We start from the raw sequence: 18,607 nt of genomic DNA, 5'->3' as shown, positions 1-18,607 counted from the left end.
GGTAATACAAGTCTTTAGCGTGGTATCAGGGAGCGGGCAGAGTTTGAAATTCTGATCTGCCCAACCCATGCCTTCCTCCCTAGGAAAGCGACAAAGCAGAACTACTCAGAAATTCATAAGGTTTAAAAATAAAATACTTGTCTCCTCTCATCCTCATCTTTACTCAGGTTTTTACTCAGTGCTGGTTCCCAGCATAGTAGATGAGTGTAATGTTTTTCTGCAGATCTCAGAGTTCTGCTGGGTTAAGGAGTTGTCTTTCTGCAAGTATCACAAGCTGAGTACCTTGGGTTTGAGGTACATGCTTTGGGACACCTGAAATCTGATTGCCTGAGGTGCCAAGAGCCCACCAGTGATCCAGTGGAAGTCAAGAAAATCAGGTTCTGGGCTCCTTCAGAGCAGCACCTAGGAATTCAGATTTTCAAAGTTGATAGTGGCGTCTGAATACAAAATAACAGCAAATCTGTGATAGAGGTTGGAACAAAATTTAGACCCTTTTACCTGTCTAGTATGCAATACCTGGAGCTTATCTGCAGAGGGGTGAGTAATCTGGCCACCTTTGGACATCATTAGTAAGGGATGTGTAAGTAAACGTCATCACCACATTGTCCGCTGGTCCCAGAGATTTCCTGTTATTGAGGCAAATGAGAAATTAATGTGAATCGTCCTTCAGCCTATTAATTCTGCATCCCCTTTGCAGACATTAATTCAAATGCAAAATCTGAGCCTGGGTTTGAGCCTCCTCTGTTCTCCACACAGTTCATGCACAGGATTCCTGCTCAGGCACATTTGTTACCTACGTGACACACATCCATCATCGTGACTGTAATTGTGAGAGGTGGAAAATTTTCTCCTCGCTACTCAGAAGGAAAAAGGACCTTGCGAAGAATTTATAAGCTTCTTCAGCTGAGCTAATTATTCAGGAAAGGGTATTTTTCACTGCAAGGAACACAGGGGAGCAGATTCCATTCATAGTTCAAATGCCAAACAGCTTTAGCACCTTCGGTTTTAGTGGCTTATTTTATTAATATTAAGGTGGTGGTGGGGGGGGGTTAGTGTTTTGGGTCTTTTTTTTTTCTTAATGCTTTTTCCCTTTGGGCAGAAAGCTGCTCCCTTTTCGTCACAGCCTGGATAATGAATTGCAGTGTACAAAGCCGGTCATACAATACGCAGCAGCGGCAGCGCGGAGCGAGAATCTTTGGGAAGAGTTTCCATAGAAACATTGACGTCCTGCTGGCGAACAGGACACCGAGTTCCTTCAATGGGAGGTATGGGGTTTTAAAGGAGCAGCGAGGTGGCGGGAAGCCAAGCCAGCAGAGCTATGACTCTGCATCTCCCAGCAGAATAGGGGGTTGGAGCTGGTGGGAGGGGAAGAAAAAAAAAATAACCCAATTACCCTCGCATTATCAAAACGTCAGATTTGATGGTTGCTGCTTGAACGGCGCTGTACAGAGCCCGGTAAATAATTAAACTGCTGACCGTAACGTGTGCGAGAGCTGGCAGCCAAAAATCATAAATACTCAGAGCTGTGAACTAGCAGCTTCTAAAAAATCTTGTCAGATTTTGCCACAGATTTCATCCCCAGAAGCCTTAAATTCAGCACAAATCAGCGTGACGCAGGCACAAACCTCCCAGGGACGAGCAAGGTTGCACCCGGCGATGAGCACTCTCCCCTTCCCTGCTTGTCTTGGAATGAGACAAGTGTTTTGCCAGTGTTCCAGCTCTGTGTTTTAAATAGCCCCGTGTCTACCCAGCTAAATAGTGGCAGAGCAGCCCTGTCTGGAAGAAGGCTGTTTCTAGAAGGAAAACAGTCAGAGGAAATGTTTTTTGCCAAAAACGTTGGAAATCATACAAAACAAAAAGGCAGCATGCAAAAGAATTCGCTGCTGAGCGCTCCCCAGTGTTTTTGTTCGGGTTCACAAAATGCTTTGTTTCAGAGCAATTCCCACACAAGACTAATGAAGGTGACAGAGTCCCTTCTCCGAAAACATGTGACCCACCCCAAGGCCCATCTGACGACAGGGATGTCGAGCAGATCCTCCCCCTGGCTGTGGGGGCTCTGGCTCCTGAGCGAGCACATCTCAGCCTGAGAAAGTGAGCAGCCATCTGACCCAACAGGGTCAGCCTTCATGGCTTGCTCCAGCTCTGACTCTGAGCTGGATATCTCTAGCACAATTCAGATGGTTCTCTGGGGTACCTGAATGTATTTCAGCATCTTATGTGTGTCACTCTCCCAAAGAGACTCACAAAATGGCTTGGTCTGGGAGGGACCTTAAAACTCATCCAGTTCCAACCCCCTGCCATGGGTAGAGATGCCTTATACCAGACCAGGTTGCTCCAAGCCCCATCCAACCTGACTTGGAATACTTCCAGGGATGGGGCAGCCACAGCTCCTCTGGGCAATCCATGCCAGGGCCTCACCGCCCTCACCAGGAAGAATTTCCTCTTTGTACCTAATCTAAACCTGCCCTCTGTCAGCTTTAAAAATACCCAGTACCCAAACATTGTCTTGGGGTGAGTCACATGAGATGAGGAGCACCCTTTGCAGCTCTTCCTCTATTTCTCTCCAGTGCTGATATCTCAGGGGTGACTCGTTGTTTATCCAGCAAACCCCTGTGGTGTGGGGTTTCCTTTGAGGAGGTGAGCTGGTGGGAAGCTGTGCTCTACTGGGACAACATGGAACAAGGAGGGAACTTTGCTCCATGCAGGAGCAGGTGCCGTGGTCTTGAACCAGCCTCGTCCTCTGTGCAAGAGAGCTTCTGTTATTCAAAAGTATCTTGCAGGTTTCCACACATCTGTTTCTTGATCAAATCCCTCCAGAGTGATTATCAGGAAGCACAAGGCATCTGCAACCTCATCACAACTGAATGGGAGCCCCGGGTGCCCTGCACCTTCCACAGTCTGCTCCAGACGGTCTTCAAAGGCAAACCACTGCAGTGTGGCTGCTGACCTTAATCCCTGTCCTTTGCAATGCTCAGAGACTGTGGCTATTTATACTGCTCTTATTGCAATGCTGAAAACTCTTTGCTGAAAGCTAAATTATTTTAAATCTATATGGGTATGATGCCACATGAAGTTCTGGTTTATAATTTTATAGTAAAGACATCCATTTATTCAGTGGGCTCCAGGCAGGACGTTTGATACAGGATATGGCATTGATCTATTTGCAGAATGTTTGCAAGAAGATCATTTTGGTTCAACCTGTTCAGCAAGATTCACTGTAGACACAGGAAAACAGAAAAGTTGGTGAGTCAGAAGATCTCAAAGAAGTGTCTTGAATTCCAGGGACTTATGTAGATTGTTTCACAGGATGATGGCAGGAATCGCTTTGAAGGGAATAAGAAGAGAGGGTAAAACAGATGTCCATCTTCCTGAGGAGTACTTAGCTTTTTTCATCAATTTGTCTCAGTGTTTACTTTACCCTGTTTTGTGGATGTCAAAGACTTAGAAATAAGGACCCATTTAGAATGAGAGATGTTTTACTTGAGCACTTTGTCCTCACTTACAACTTAGGGGAATTTGAAGGCTCATTATTCTTTCTTGATTAACATCCCTTTATAAGGTGTTCAGCTAGCATGACAATGAACTTGATTTAAATATCCAGGTAGGCTGGATTTGCATGTGCCAGGAAAAGACTGAAGGCAAACCAGACCCCACACCCACCACGACAAAACAGCTGGGTCAAGGTGGGGCTGGGGACAACTCCTGGAGCTGATCCAGAGGGGCAGGGGCTGTGCCCAGCCTCTGGCTGACAAACACACAGCACATGGGACTCACGTGCTGGTGTGGATCTACTTGTGCCTACACAGAAAGAGAGTGCTCAGTTCTACTGAATTAGGAAGAAATCCAGGTAGAGCAGGGGGATGCTCTGGTCTGACTGCAGCTGGGCCCTCTGAGCACCTCGGCATGGTACTTCTGGAAGAGTGAGCAATAAGTGAAATTATCTACTTGACTGGTATTAAACCGGTGCACTGCAGCTGGCCTGAATTTCTCTGAATCAAATCTTATCACAGCACGTCCTTTGCCGGAGGTGCTCTCTCTTCTCTTCCAGATGATCCACAGAGCTCAGTGCTGTGCTGGGGGATGATTTTAGGTGAGGCATAGGCAGTGCCCCAACTGAGCTGCTCTCGCTCCAGCTGAACAAACCCTCTTCAGAGACACTTAATGAAGTTGCACTTAAAAAACCTGGTGGCCCCTGATCACCCCTTTGGTGCAGTGCTGAACTGGGGGCAAACTCCTCATTGAAAATGAAGTAATTCCCATTAAGGGCAGATTTATGTGCTGCTGGCAGCACCATGCACCGTGCCCGAGGGGCTGCAGCGATGCCTTGGTGATTCCGTACTGGCTCATGCTTGGTGGAGAATTCCTACAAATATCTCTGCATGCTGCTAAAAACTTGCGTTTGGCTTAAAAAAGGAGACAGGCAGTTCCCTTTTCATATCTTGTAGTGAAGAGCTGTCAAAGACATGTAGATGTCTATATTCAGGCCTTTCTGTTCAGAGGAAGCATTGGTGCCCTGCTCGCTGGCTGAATGGAGAAGGTCTTCTTCTGTACCTGAGCCTATGTGGTTATTCCTTTGGGTGGATCTTCTGGAAAACTGCAGCCACGAGGAACCACAGCCAGCAAACACTTTGCAAATCCATTATCCAGACCCACTGCTGCTCCTGGACTAGAGCCCGTGCAAATAGCAAGGAAATTGTATTCCCTGTGATACATCGTTTGAGCTTTCTTTCCAGCAGATCCTTCTTCTTTTTCACATCAGCTCCTCTGCTGAATCCAGGACGTGGGAGATGCTCAATCCTGCCTCCTGGGCTCTCCTTCATCAGATTTACAATGTTTTTGTGCTCCAACAGCAATCACAAGCTGCTTGCACTAAATGCCACATTACTGGAAAGTCTTTCCGAAAGGCTCTGAGTCCTTGATCATTCCTTGTAATAGTAAAAAAAAAGTATTTCTTTCAATAATGAAAAATTAATTCCCACTTTATCTTTCAAAATGGTGGTGGATTTCTGTGCCTTAGATGTGATACAAGCCTATTGCAGTGGCCATTTTGAACACCTAAATTTCCTATAAACAGCTGAAATTCAAGGTGACGATCCCATCGTTTCAAACATTGCCTTGGAGAGTGAGCACGGGTGCTGAAGAATAACAAAAAGGAAGAGCAGGTTTTTTTAAAGATGGGAATTTGATACCAAAAATTAAGCACAGCCATAACAATTACAGCCATCTAGTGGGCAAAATTTTTTAAAAAAGAAAAATAATATTGACATTCAATTTCAGCAGTAAAGTACTTGTAAATGAAAGATGTCTAGCATATAAACTGGGGAGCAGCTTTCACTGTTTTGTTGGTTTGGTTTTTTTTACCTATTCTTCAGGAATACATAAAATCTCAATTATTTTCCTTCTTGCACTGTAGTCTACAAATATTAGGAAAATTAGATCTCATCTGGTGCTACTGTTTTAACGAGGGACTTGCCGAGAGTATCCAATGAAGTGTGTTATTGCTCACACTGCAGCTGAAGGGACACGACTGAATTTTTTAAGAGAGATTTCCTTTCTCCAACTGGTTCATTAAATTTTAAAGTTAGATATATGACAACACAAGCTTTAAGTTAAGTAGTTGGCAACAAATCAACAGGCTTCACAGAGTGATTAAGGATCTCTTTCTGCAGACGCTTTGTACGTGTTCTTTTGGCTCTTGATGTCATCCATCATTTCAGGAGCCCCTCGGGCTTCACAAGGTATTTCATGTTGATAGGATCTCTAGTGAATTTCTACTGAAAAAGCAAATTGGAAAGGAAGCATTTCATCTGAATCTTTGCATATCAAAAGGAAGAAAAAGTACATCCTTTCCTTTATCTTACTTTTATATGGAGCATATGGGCTGAAACGCTGAACTTCAGATCTGAAGTCCAAAAACTCCAAAGCATTTTGATTTAGCCCATAATAAAATCTGCACTGGGATTTCATAACAATGCTTTTTTAATCCACCTCCAAGGAGGGATAAGATTCTCTGTGAGAGGGTTTGCTCTCTTAGAAGTTTTTGGGTTTTTTCTTCAAACTTAGTCATCTGTATTCAAGATTTTAAATACATATTTACAGAACAAACAAACCTCTCAGAATAACCTCTGCAGGCTTTTGATCGTACGCCTCGGAGTGGAAGAACAGGCTATAGGATCTCTTAACTCTGTGACAAGAAATAACTGGCTGTGAATTTTGGAAATCCTCTCTGGCATGTGTTCAAGCCGGTATTAACGCAAACCACCCCATGCCAATCTCCTGACTCACCGCAAATGGCAGCTCCTGACACTCATCCCATCGCTGGCCTTCCCTAGGAAGAAAACAAAGCAGCTCCTCCCTTCCTTCCTGAAACCTCACGTGCCCCAACTGCTTCTGGATGGGGGCATCTTCTGTTTTTCCAAGTGTTTAACTTGGGGAGTGAGGCCGTGCCAGTGGATCTTGAAGGGGTGTTTGCAGCAGTAAAATTGGTCTCAGCTCCCCAGTCCCTGGGCACAGAGTGTCCTTCAGCCAGTCCTGGTGGTTTCACATTCATGGCATGAAAATCTCTCTGCAGCAAGTATGTAAAATTCTCTCTGGTGCAAATCTCTTTGAAGACAGATATATGTCAATTATAGCATTACGTTGCTTCTAAATTCTATATATATTTATAGGACTTGATGGTCTTTTCCAACTCAAGATACTCTATGATTCTATGGCATTTGTGTATTTATATATAATTTACATAGTGTATAAATATCCAAGTAACCATTATCTAGATACAGGCAACATTTGCAAAGGAAAAAGCTGTTAAAATACCACAGTCCTGCAGAATCTTGTGTGTTGGAGGAAATCTCATCCCACACTTGTTTGTGCCAGTTCCAGGAGGTTTTTTATTCCTTGTCCTGCAGGTGAGATATGAGGAGTGAAGGGCAGAGGTTATGCTGCTCCAACCATTAATTTCTTGACCTCTGACAGTTTTGGTTTTTTTTAATCACAGCCTTTTCTAAGAACAGACTGTGCAGTATAACTTGCCATATAAAATCCTGGATAGATATGGAGCTGGATTTGTGATGCAGTTACTGGTATTTCATTAACCTTTATCTTGACAAGTGGAAATAACACGCAGTGATTCAGGGGAAATTTTTCACTTGCAGAGAAAAATGGTGCCAAAAGAAAGCAAGTGGGCTACAAATTAATAAATACAAATCTCAATAGCAGTAATCAACTTCCAGCTGGACTTGGCCGCTTGTCTGTGTTTTGGATGCATCAGGGTTGTTGTGATGATGCTTTGTGGGGCACAACAGAGCCATGGCTCAGGAGCCCATGGGTGACCTCAGCCAGCCTAGGGCCAGGGTGGCCCCCCTCCAGGCTCCCTTCTCTGTTTTCTCCCCCCAGGTGAAGACGTGGCCCTCAAGGATTGTCCATCCCACCATGGGCTGTGGCCTCTCCATGCTGTGTCATTTCTTCAGCCTTGTTCCACTGGGCTTAGCTGCTAAAAGGCTTTTGCTCTGCAAAAAGGCTGCTTATAGTCCTGGTCCTGTTGATGTGGATATGCAACCACCAATCCTCCAAAACCTCAGGGAGAACCTTTTGTAGGAGGACCTGAGCAAAATACAGCCTCCCTGTATTTTGCTCGACTCCTCAACTGCAGCCTCAATGGTGGCCAGCAGAGTCCCCCGGAGGAGACAACAGAGCTGGTGAGTAATAAGGATAACTGATGTTTTTCCAAGTGAAAACCAGCCTGACTCACCACTATTTTGTTTCTTTTATTGTTATTTGTATTGCTCTGATGCCAGACAGCAGATCTCAGTTATTGAGCCCAGGGTTTTATCACCATATAACAGGAGAAAGTGCTGCTGAAATGCCTCCAGACTAAATCAGTAGGAGGCAAAAAAGAAAAGGCAAAGCCACTTGCTCACTGCTGCCCCGTAATTCAGGGCTGAAAACCCACAATGCCCTACTCCTCACTAAACACCTTCACTCACCCACGGTGGCGTTTTTTCCTGCTGGCCTTGCCTTGCTCTAAGCTGAGGTTTATGAATAGTCAATATCTTTTGTTTTCCAAATAAAAGTTCTGCTGGGTGCACGCGTTCCGGGACCCCTTGTGCTCCAGGGGGAGCACTTGCTGCCGGCAGGGGCTGCTCAGATCCAAAGCTTTTTATCGAGATACTGATCTGAGGCATCAGGAGAGCAAAACATGCCATCAGAAAATGAGCAGGAGCAGGTAGAACACCACAGGTATGGCAGTAGTCACCCCATGCCATTTGCTCTGGCCATGCCATCCTCCAGTGAGCAGCATAGATTTGTACAATCAGCTCCTCTGTTAGATGAAGTCAAGATCTATTCCTGGGCAGGAATGCCATGGAAAATGTCTCCTGGAACTGGTATCTGCCAGGGATAATGTCTCTCAAGCCAATGTCTAGCAGAGGATAAGTTTCCTACTGCTTGAGATACACATCAGCTTCTCAAGGCCTTTGCAACACGCTGGGTGCTGCTGATGCAGGGAGCAGTCATACCCACCACTGCACCTGTCAAGCAGAAGAGATCCCACGGAGTTCAACAAAATATCAGGGCCTGGATCCATGCATCAACAGAACCAGAATAATTCCCAGATCCAGAGAGAAAAGCACAAACAAAGAGAACCTAGACGTCAAAGAGACAAAAGCTGGCTGGGAGATGAATGCAGAAAAGCTCTGCACAAGGTCTGGGGTTTAATGAGAGCTGAGTAGGATGGGACCTGGCATAGATAGAAGCTATTAGAAACAGCAGAGAAGAACAGAATATGCAGATAGCGAGGGGGAGAACAGCTGGAAGAGGAGGTTGGGAAGAAAGCAGGTAGAGGGGTGCATATTTTGGCTTTTGTGTACCAGTAATACAGCTACAACCCTGCAAGATGTGGCCTAGCATGGGAAAAGCTAGATGGTTCCAAAGGATCCCTGCAGGAAGCAAAGTTGCTCGGCTGCTCTACGGGGACAGAAGTGGTGGTGACGCTGAGAATGGCCACTCCAAGGCTTTGTCCTGGCCCAAGAGCTGGAGGCAGTTTCTCTGGCTTTGGTTTGGGGGTTTTGTCTGTTTGTTTTGATTTTTCTTTTTATTATTGTTGTTGTTTTGAGGAGGTTTTGGTGTTTTTTGTTGTTTCTTTTTGAGGCAGATTCCAGATGGGTTTTGCAGTGGCAGCTCTAACTCCTGTCCCAAGTTCCCCGGTCTCTCCAAGCACCTCAGCATTTGCTGAGAATGACCCTGTTGTGGTTTGACACTCGCCCAGCACCAGGCACCCACAAGAGCCACTCCCTCACCCTCTCCTGCCACAGCTGGGCAGAGGAGGGAGAAGGAAAAAAGATTAACTAATGCTTCATGAGTGAGATAAGGACCCAGAGAAACGTTTCAAGGGCAAACCAGGCTTAACTTAAAGTTACAAAGTGAATTTATTACTAACAGAATCAGAGGAGGATAATAAGAAATAAAATAACCCCTCAAAAACACCTTTTCCCCCCAGCCCCTCCCTCCTTCCCCCCGACAGCGCAGGGGGACAGGGCACGGGGGTTTGCTCAGTCCATCACCGAGATTTCCTTCGCTGCTCCGGGAGAGGAATCTTCCCCTGGGAGGCCGTGGGCTCCCTCCCACGGGAGACAGCTCTCCTGAACTTCCCCGGCGTGGGTCCGCTCTCAGGAGCAGCAGCCCCACCGCCCCTGCTGCAGCGTGAGCCCCTCCCTCGGGCACACAGCCCCCCAAAACTGCTGCGCCGGGCTCTGTCTGCCACAGGGTGCAGCGCTCCAAGGCCAGGCTGCTCCAGCCTGGGAGCAGGGCCCTCTCTGCACCGGGACTGCCCCTGGATCCCAGCCTCCTGCAGGCACCCACCCGCTCCGGCACGGGCACCTCCCGCAGGGCTGCGGGTGGATCTCTGCATCCCCCTATGGATCCCCAGGGGCTGCGGGTGGATCTCTGCATCCCCCGGGGATCCCCAGGGCTGCGGGTGGATCTCTGCATCCCCCTATGGATCCCCAGGGCTGCGGGTGGATCTCTGCATCCCCCGGGGATCCCCAGGGCTGCGGGTGGATCTCTGCATCCCCCTATGGATCCCCAGGGCTGCGGGTGGATCTCTGCATCCCCTATGGATCCCCAGGGCTGCGGGTGGATCTCTGCATCCCCCGGGGATCCCCAGGGCTGTGGGTGGATCTCTGCATCCCCCTATGGATCCCCAGGGCTGCGGGTGGATCTCTGCATCCCCCGGGGATCCCCAGGGGCTGCGGGTGGATCTCTGCATCCCCCGGGGATCCCCAGGGGCTGCAGGGGCACAGCTGCTCCACCCTGGTCTCACCACGGCCCGCAGAGGCATCTCAGCTCCGGTGCCTGGAGCACCTCCTCCCCCTCCTTCTTCACTGACCTTGGTGTCACCATGGTGTTTCCCTCACATGTTCTCACCTCCTCCTCTTCTCTGACTAGAATCCAAAATCTTGTGACTTTGTTTTGATTTTCTTCTTAAATATGTCATCACAGAGGTGTTACCAACCTCTCTCACTGGCCCAGGTTTGGCCAGCATCATGTCCATCTTCAGAGCCATCAGCTGGCTCTGCCGGACATGGTGGAATCTTCCAGCAGCTTCCTCACAAGAGCCACCTCTGTGGCCCCCCTGCTACCTAAAAACAGGCTGTGCCAGACCAATACAGACCCTAAAACTGAACTAAGCCTGTGCCAAGTGCCACCTCTGTGACAGTGGCTTGAGCTCACCATGGCAGAGGTGTTGGTGAAGCTCTGCTGCTCTGACCCACCATGGTTGGGGTATCCCAGGCTGGCATCACCACCCAGGACCAGCCTTCACCACCGAATAGCAGCACAGCAGATGGGCAGAGGGTTGAGGGGTTTGTTTGAACTGATCTCAGCTCACATCTTGGCTTGGGAAGACATGCCTGGCATTCTGGTCAGCAATGACTGACTCTTGAAGTAAATCATCAGCCATTCGGGAGGGCTGTGCCTGTGCATTAGGACAATTATTGCTTTCTTCCAGCCTCAGCTGTGCAAAAATGCATTGCTTCTCTTTATGAGAAATTCTCATCTCCGTCTGTCAGTCATCTTGTCTCAGTGGGGAAAAAAATCCCCAAGCCCTGTCATATCAGAAAATGAGAAAATTATCAATATCTAGAGTGTATGTGAAAAATAGGAGCTCTTTCTCCATTTGGGAGAATGAATCTTGGTTGTAATGTCTTATAAATGTTAGCAGCTTCTCAGACATTCAAAAATGTTAATGATCCTGAGGTACCAAAATAGCTTGCCTTGGAGTTCTCCATATTAAAAATACTGTCTCGCCCTCTGCAGCCATCTCCAAGTGTCTCAGAGCTGAGTGGTCCTATACATCACTTTATGCATTCAGGAAGCAGAGGCAGGATTAGTACATTCATGCAAACACAACAGGCTCTGATGATTGCCTGCATATCAGGAGTCAGGATCCAGCTCTGGTGCCTGCGATCAGCTCAATAAATACTATCAGCTTCTGCCAAGCATAGGAATAGAAGAAATCTGTCAATAGCTGTAGCTCTGAATAGGAATCCTTGAGTAAAGGAAATCTCTCTTCAGATTTCCACTGGCCTCTCTCGGGAAGAGAGAAGGGAGCACAGAGGTGACAGCCCCAAGTGCCACAGCTGGGTTTGAGGGGGTCCCATCAGTCCCAGGATGATACCCCACCCCTCCCCATCACAGGGGTGTCTGAGCCAGTCTGGGGTCCTTCTTCCCCTGAAGAGCAGCCACTGACTCCACCTGCTGCCCCTCCAGGGAAAGGTGAGTGTTCAGTTGACTGGGCTCAGCCTCCTGTCCTCCTCTCCTAGAGCCACACATGAATCCTTGTGCTGCCCAGGGTCTTGTCCTGTTGTTGCCTTCAAAAGAGTTGATTTTGGAGTCAGCTCCCCATGGGAAACCTGGGAGCCGCTCCTTATCCCTCAGGCTGACTCAGACTCCAGCAGAGCCCAGCTCCTGTGGCTGCACACAGCTCTGTCCCACTGCTTTGGGCTGTCACTCATGAACATGTTCCTTCAGATGCTTCAGGGCAGCCTGAAGCAGCCAAGGCTGCCACATGGCACCACATCCCCTGGCATGCAGAAGAGTGGTTTTCAGATCTAAGCCTTATTAAGGCTACCTGAAACCACAGGTTTGAGTCCTGGCTCCGCTGAAGCTGGCTGGGGGCTCGTGGAAGAATGTGGCAGAACTCGCTACTTCTCCAGGCACTCCTGTGGTAGGACTCACATCTGAATCTGCTCTGCTATTTTCCTTTTCGAATATCTGTCCCTTTTGCTTTTATGAGTAATCAACTGTTTTATTTCCCTACCAGATTAGATTGTTCCTCTCACTGTAGTTTTGGGCTTTTGCAGCTGAATGGGACCCAGGAGACCCAACCATAGAGCATCGGGACCGAAGACACAGTAGAACACAAAAGGGGCAGCTGGTGCCCAGCAGACACCACAAGTCACTTCAAAGGTCTTTTGTTTCTTAGCTATTGTTTGGTTCAATGTGATACCTGCAGCTTGAACAATAGGCAGAAGCAGGGTATTGCACTGATGGGCTGGTATGGAGTGCAAGGTGAGGCCTCAGTGTGGGAGGCCAGAGGCAGCACATTTGCCTAGAAAGCCCTGGTAATGCCCTTCCAGGCAGCCCATTTGCTGAGCTCCTGATGTTTATTGCATTTCTTTGAGCCCGCACTGGGGAAGTTTATTTAAACAATTTGGTGCAGGGAAAAGTGGATGTTGGCAGGGCTTTGGGTTCCAGCCACGAGTGGATGGAGCTGTGGGAGTGCTGCTCCTGGAGAGAGGTCCAGGCCACCCACACGGGCTCTTCCTCTTCCTGCACCAAGGTGGGCTGGGCCCTGAGGAGAGGCCTTCAAACCTTCTTTGAGTCAGGTAGGTTATTTCTGGGATGCTCAAGATGGATGCAAGTGTCTGCAGATGCCCAGCTCACAGATCAAAGTCCCCATAACCTACTGGGACCTGAGTTCCATCCCATCTGGGCGTTGTGTTGTGCCCCCTCTGCTCTTCAGAGGGCAGAGGACAAGAAACAGGGCACTTTCAGACACTTCAGCAACTGCTTTCTCAAAGCTTGTGATGATGCTCTAAAGGGAGTTACTCTCTGCATGCACCAGTCCAGAGCTTTTTGGATGCACCAAGTGAATGAAATGTGAATTCTTTCTCTTTTTTCCTCCATTAAGTTCCTCTGTTCTGAAGCTGAATTGGGTTTTCTGATCTAATTGTCCTTCCCTTTCCAAAGAAATGGAATGACTTTTAAAAACTGCCTGTACTTTTATACACCCAACATCTGGTTTTGGTAAAAATTCTGTAACTTTTTAAACGCTACTTGCAGTCTAGAGGAAAAGAGGGTGGTATTTAGTAGATGATCTTTGCCCTCATTTTTAAAGAAAAAGCCCCCATCCATTACTTCTGCTGCTGGCAATTGAGAAAGCAGTTGGGCTGAACTTTTAAGTGAACAAACACTTATGGATCTATTTATACCTACCCTGAAGCAGACTACCACAGGTGGAAACACTGTAATTATTTCCTCTCCCTGGTTTCCACTGTCCTATAAAGATCTCCTGGAGCAGCTTGTTAACAAGTTACTGCTGCACATGGTGAAATTAGAATCGAGTCCTTATTAACAACCAAACCAAATTTACTAAAAATTACTAAAACTAGCAGTAGCAAAGGTGAGAGGAGCTGCTCTGAGTCAGCTTTTGCTGCTTAGCCCCCTCTATCTAAGAAGGCTGAGAATTACAAATGACAAATGTGGTTGGCAAGTTGAGGGGGGACAGGGACCTGAGAGGGAGTGGCGGGGAGATGCAACATCAGTTTTTCCTGTGTTCCTTTTTCCATCACTGCATGTTTCCAAATTAATTCCTCTCCCTTAAGAGTCCCTCTCCTTTGTTATGATCCCACTCTTCTCCCACCCCCTTCTCCCTTAGTTCATTTCTCAGAGCAGATGATCTCCTCCGCTCACCATCCAGGTTAACTCTAGTTTCAGTATCAAAGATCATTAAGGCTGAAAATAGCTTTTACTGGGCCCATGTTACAGCCCAGGAGTGCCTGGTCACCAGATAGGATCTCCAGCTGCCCCTCAGTCGGGGTTATCCATGGGCCAGTACTCCCAGTTCCATGGCCTCAAGCCATTGTGCTTCATCACAACTCAGGAGGGTTGTGGACTCTGTTACAGCTGATTATGAACCAACTGGGAGGAGCTGAAGAAACAGGAAAAAAAAAATCATTAATATTCATCCAGACAGCCTGTTCTTTAGAGATTTTTAGTTTTCATGGAGTGGTTTTTGGGTTTTTTGAAATGATATTAAATTGTTATAGCTTTATGTTAATTAGGAAATGGCCAGTGGTGATATTTACTGTTGTCTTCTGGGGTACAGAGTCCAAATGACTCAGCTATGAAAATCAGCCTTATACTGTTCAGATGTATGAAATGTGGCCCTTCAGCTCCAAGCATGAAGTAATGATGCCTCTGGAGCAAGAGGATGGATGTGCCACAAATACCAGTGCTGTGAACTTCTGCCTCCCCTGCGGGCCAAGGGAACAGCACCCTAAGCTGTGAATGGGTAGAGGGTCTGGAATAGCCTGGATGGAGTCAGGTGTGCTCTGTGTCTTAGTGACCCCCTGAGTGCCCAAGAGCATCTTTACTTTGGGAAGATCTTTTTAAAAGCATCTTTACTTTGTGCAACCTGCTCTGGGTAAGCCAGCATTAGCACGGGGCTGGATCAGACATCTACAGAGGTCCCTTCCAACCCCAACCATTCTGTGATCCTGTGATGGTATTAGGAAAAAATTCTTCACCGAAAGGGCTGCCAATAATTGGAACAGGCTGCCCAGGGCAGTGGTGGAATCACCATCCCTGGAGATATCTAAAAGACTTGCAGATGTGGCACTTGGGGACATGGTTTAGTGGTGGGCTTGGCAGTGCAGGGTTATAGCTGGACTCGATCTTAGAGAGGTTTACCATCCTAAAGGATCCTGGGATAAGATTCTGCATCCATGGCAGACTGGTGGGGGCAGGGAACAGAGAACTGGCTGTGGGGAGGGCTACAATGAGTCCCTAAGGTGAGAGTCATAGTAGAGATTTCAAAATCCTCACTACATTAAAGGAGTAAATAGTCTGTTTTGGTAGCAGGAGATGCAAAGCAGGTACCAATTCAGTGCTGCTGTACAGCAATATCCTTTGGAAGATTTGCCAGACGGCTGGCAGCAAGACTTTTAAACTGACTTTTTTTCCCAGCCAGCCATATCATCATCATCCATCAGACAGTCACTTTGGACTGACATTGCAGAGCGTGGCTGTCTCCTTTTTGCCTTGCTCCTGTTTATTTCTAGCAGATTTATTTATATCTGGAACTGATATAAGTGGCACTATTTCTTTGTTTCATTAAAAGATTCCTTGATCTAAACTTTAAAAGATTTGTCTTTAGAGAGATCAAAGTCAACCCAATGTATGTCTGGCACCCCTACATTTTTCTGATATCCCAGTCTTCAGGTAAACCTGGAAAAGACATTTTGTGGCAGAGTAGTAAACTGTGGTGACTAGGTTAAAGTGGAGCTGGCCATGAATTCTTGGGTACTAATACATGCCTTTCACCCAGGCTTCTTAATTATTATTTTCCAAGAGGTGAAACAATGTTGACAGAGCTTGCACTGTCAGATTCAAGTAAAGGTAAAACCCAGTGCCAACAGCAAGCATGGAAAATTACATCCCACTGCCCAGCAACTCACAGTCAAGCAAGTAAAATATGATTTGCACAGCTGAGCAGAGGCATTGTCAGGGTGCTAACCTAGGAGCCAAGCACTCCTAAATCCCATCTGTCACGACCTGTTGCTTACTCCTGGGAAAACTGCATGCAGACAGCTCCCTAAAAGAGGCTATTAATTCTGGGTACGTTATTTATTAATTTTGGGGTGTGAATCTTTATGTCCCATGATTTCTAAACAAACAGTGGCATGCTCTGACTAGGACAGAGCTGTCTCGTTCCTTCCTGTTGCTGTGGAAGGCATTTTTTCCCAGCTTAGCTCAATTATTCCAGGAATCAGCAGGTCCCAGTGCACACCCAAGCCTCTCTGCCTGTTACCTGCCAGTGCCATGGAAAGGATGGGATGTTTGCGGGTGCTTTGAAGGAGAAAAGCTGAACAGAATTGCTGAGTGTTATTGTGGAGGGTTGGAGTATGTCCTGGATATGAATCATCTTGCTCTTTCTGACCTACTGTCCTAATTGAGAGTCATTTATTCCTCAGATGCTCGTCACTGCCCAGGTTGTACCTTTTCACAATGAAGCAGCAGCCTGGAGCTGCAGGTGTTTGCCCCACTCCTTCATTACATGACAAATTACAGGAGATTTAGTAAACAGACTGCTGAATCATGGATCCTCCCCAAATGTGACCCCAAATCCCTGCCCCTTTGTTTTGCTGTTTTCTGCAGCAGGGTCAGGCCAGGACATGGCTTTCCTGTTGGCTATATGAATTTTACTGCTGTGCATGTTCCAGTAAAATCAAGGGCCTTAGAAAAGGGATTCTGTGGAAGCTTTTTTTGTCAGGGCCTTTACACTCATTAGTTATAGATTAGAGCACAAGCCGCAGGGCAGGACCAGCAGTTGCTCCTGTTTGAGAAGGTGTTGCTGCTTCTTCACGAACCTCCAGCGCTTTGTGGCTCAGGGATGACCGATGTCCCAGCCTCATTTTTCCAACACATTTAAGAAGCATGCTCTTCCCTGACCATCTTGTATCTCTGTCTATTAAAGGGAGGACTGATTGCCTGCTCCAAGACACCCATAGTGACGGTCTGCCCGGCCTCATCCCTTTGAAGAATTTCCATTCGAGGGTTTATCTTTGCTGCAGAATGAGCTGGGACTTCCAGCCAAGGGTGCTCTGCTTCCTTGCTCTGCCCACACTCCTCCTGGCAGGATGACAGTAAATGGCAGCTGAGTAACCCACCAGTTGCTGTAGATGAAGAGGTTAAATGTTGGAGTGGCTGCAGACATCAAATCCATCGCTCCCCTCGGCAAATCCCCTGGTGCCTCCCTTGAGTCTTTCCAGTGATGTTCTTCCTTGTCATCTAGGCACATCCCTGATTCAGCTGAATCGGGGACATTAACAATTAATTGTCCCCATTTGGATGTCACTTGGGCAGGCTGCTGTCAAACATTTAGCAAGAACAATCTGGATATGAATAATGGGCTTTCAAAGCACTCTTCTGGCAATATAAGTGAGAGAGAGCTGTCAAATGCAGCCTGGGCTGGGAGTAACAACCAACACTACCTGTCTGAGAAAGCCATGGATGTTTTTATGTACTTCATTCCTATCTTTGAAGGGTTCAGACAGCATTTTTTTAAATCTCAGAATGTGCTGCTTTCTTCACCATTAGAGATTCCTCTTTTTTTTCCCATTACATCTTTTAAATGTGCCTTTATTTTGCAAAGGTACAGCCTTTGTGCTGATCAACCAAAAAAGACCAGATCCTTAATTCCAGCTGGATTCTGACCCAGCTTTAGATCAGTTCTGAATTTTAGATTTATTCCCCCTTACTATATGGTGATTTTTTAAAATCAGTTTTATTCTTAAGGGCTTGTCTCTGGAAACACATTTCAACTAAATTTCTTTTTATTCTACAGAAAGAAGCTCTTGGAGAAAATATGATCCAACTCAGAAGAAAACTTCCAGGGAGCAGATCTCCTGGTGTGAAGGAACAATTGCATTATTATCTCCCTGAAGCTGGAGATAAATGGGATTTATCCTCTTTGGGGCAAACAATTTACCAGACAACAAAAGTTAAAATTCCTGGTAAGGAACAAGGTTGGGCTGTGCAGCTGCAAGTGCTTCTGGAGAATCTAAGCCCGACGTGTGAATAAATACTCTTTATTTTCTGAAACGAAACCAGTCCCACATATAACAGACACAAATTTCAGCCTCTTCCTTACTCAGTTTTCAACAGCTGCTCATGCAATAGTTCAGCCAGCCAGAAAGGAGATGTTCATAGATAGCTGGAAACAAAATCAATTTCTGCCACTTTCATGACCAGTTTCACTCCCAGATCCTCCAGCTCAGGGCTGGCTTCTTTTGCAAATCCTTGTAGGTGGGATGGCTGGTTAATAATTGCTGTAATTCATTTAGGTCATAGCCTTTTTTCTGCTCTTTCTTTTCACTTTTTGAGGGAGAGTTGAAACAGAGATCACCCAAGGCATGAGTACTAGTTTGACTTATTGCCACAGTCAGCTAAATCTGAGCTCTCTGCCCAGTATCCATGGCTCAGTTCACCTCAGGTCTCTGGCACTGCTTCTTACAATTGCCCTTCTTCTACTTAAATTTCAAAACCTGAGAATTGTTCTGGTTTTAAGGATAATCACACAGTTACACCTAATGGGTATGAGGCTATTTTCAAGATTAAAAATATTCCTTTTAAAATACTTGGGTCTGTATTTTCTTGCTCATGTATGCGGGTACTTTTATTAAAAGTCTGCTCTGAGCAGTGTCGTGTGTATGCAGCCTCGGATTAGACTAAAATGAAATTGTGGGAATTTATGGAAAAGCTTTTTGTGAGAAAACATCCTCAGCTATGTAGCCTTAGAAACTAGAGAGTTAGTGTTGGAGCTCGGAGA

At 46.6% G+C, this 18,607-nt stretch overlaps 1 long non-coding RNA gene across 1 annotated transcript; it reads left to right on the top strand.

Annotated features, from left to right (window-relative positions):
• The first annotated feature begins 1,053 nt into the window (after positions 1–1,053).
• LOC104694280 lies at positions 1,054–18,474 on the top strand. Its single transcript, XR_752708.4, has 3 exons — positions 1,054–1,265; positions 7,393–7,694; positions 17,624–18,474. It is a non-coding gene; the product is annotated as an uncharacterized LOC104694280 (long non-coding RNA).
• Positions 18,475–18,607: the final 133 nt, after the last annotated feature.

The sequence above is a fragment of the Corvus cornix genome, chromosome 18 (genome assembly GCF_000738735.6).
Source record: "Corvus cornix cornix isolate S_Up_H32 chromosome 18, ASM73873v5, whole genome shotgun sequence".
NCBI lineage: Eukaryota > Metazoa > Chordata > Aves > Passeriformes > Corvidae > Corvus > Corvus cornix.
The sequence above is the reverse complement of the archived record's forward strand: the minus strand, read 5'-3'. Positions and strand labels throughout refer to the sequence as shown.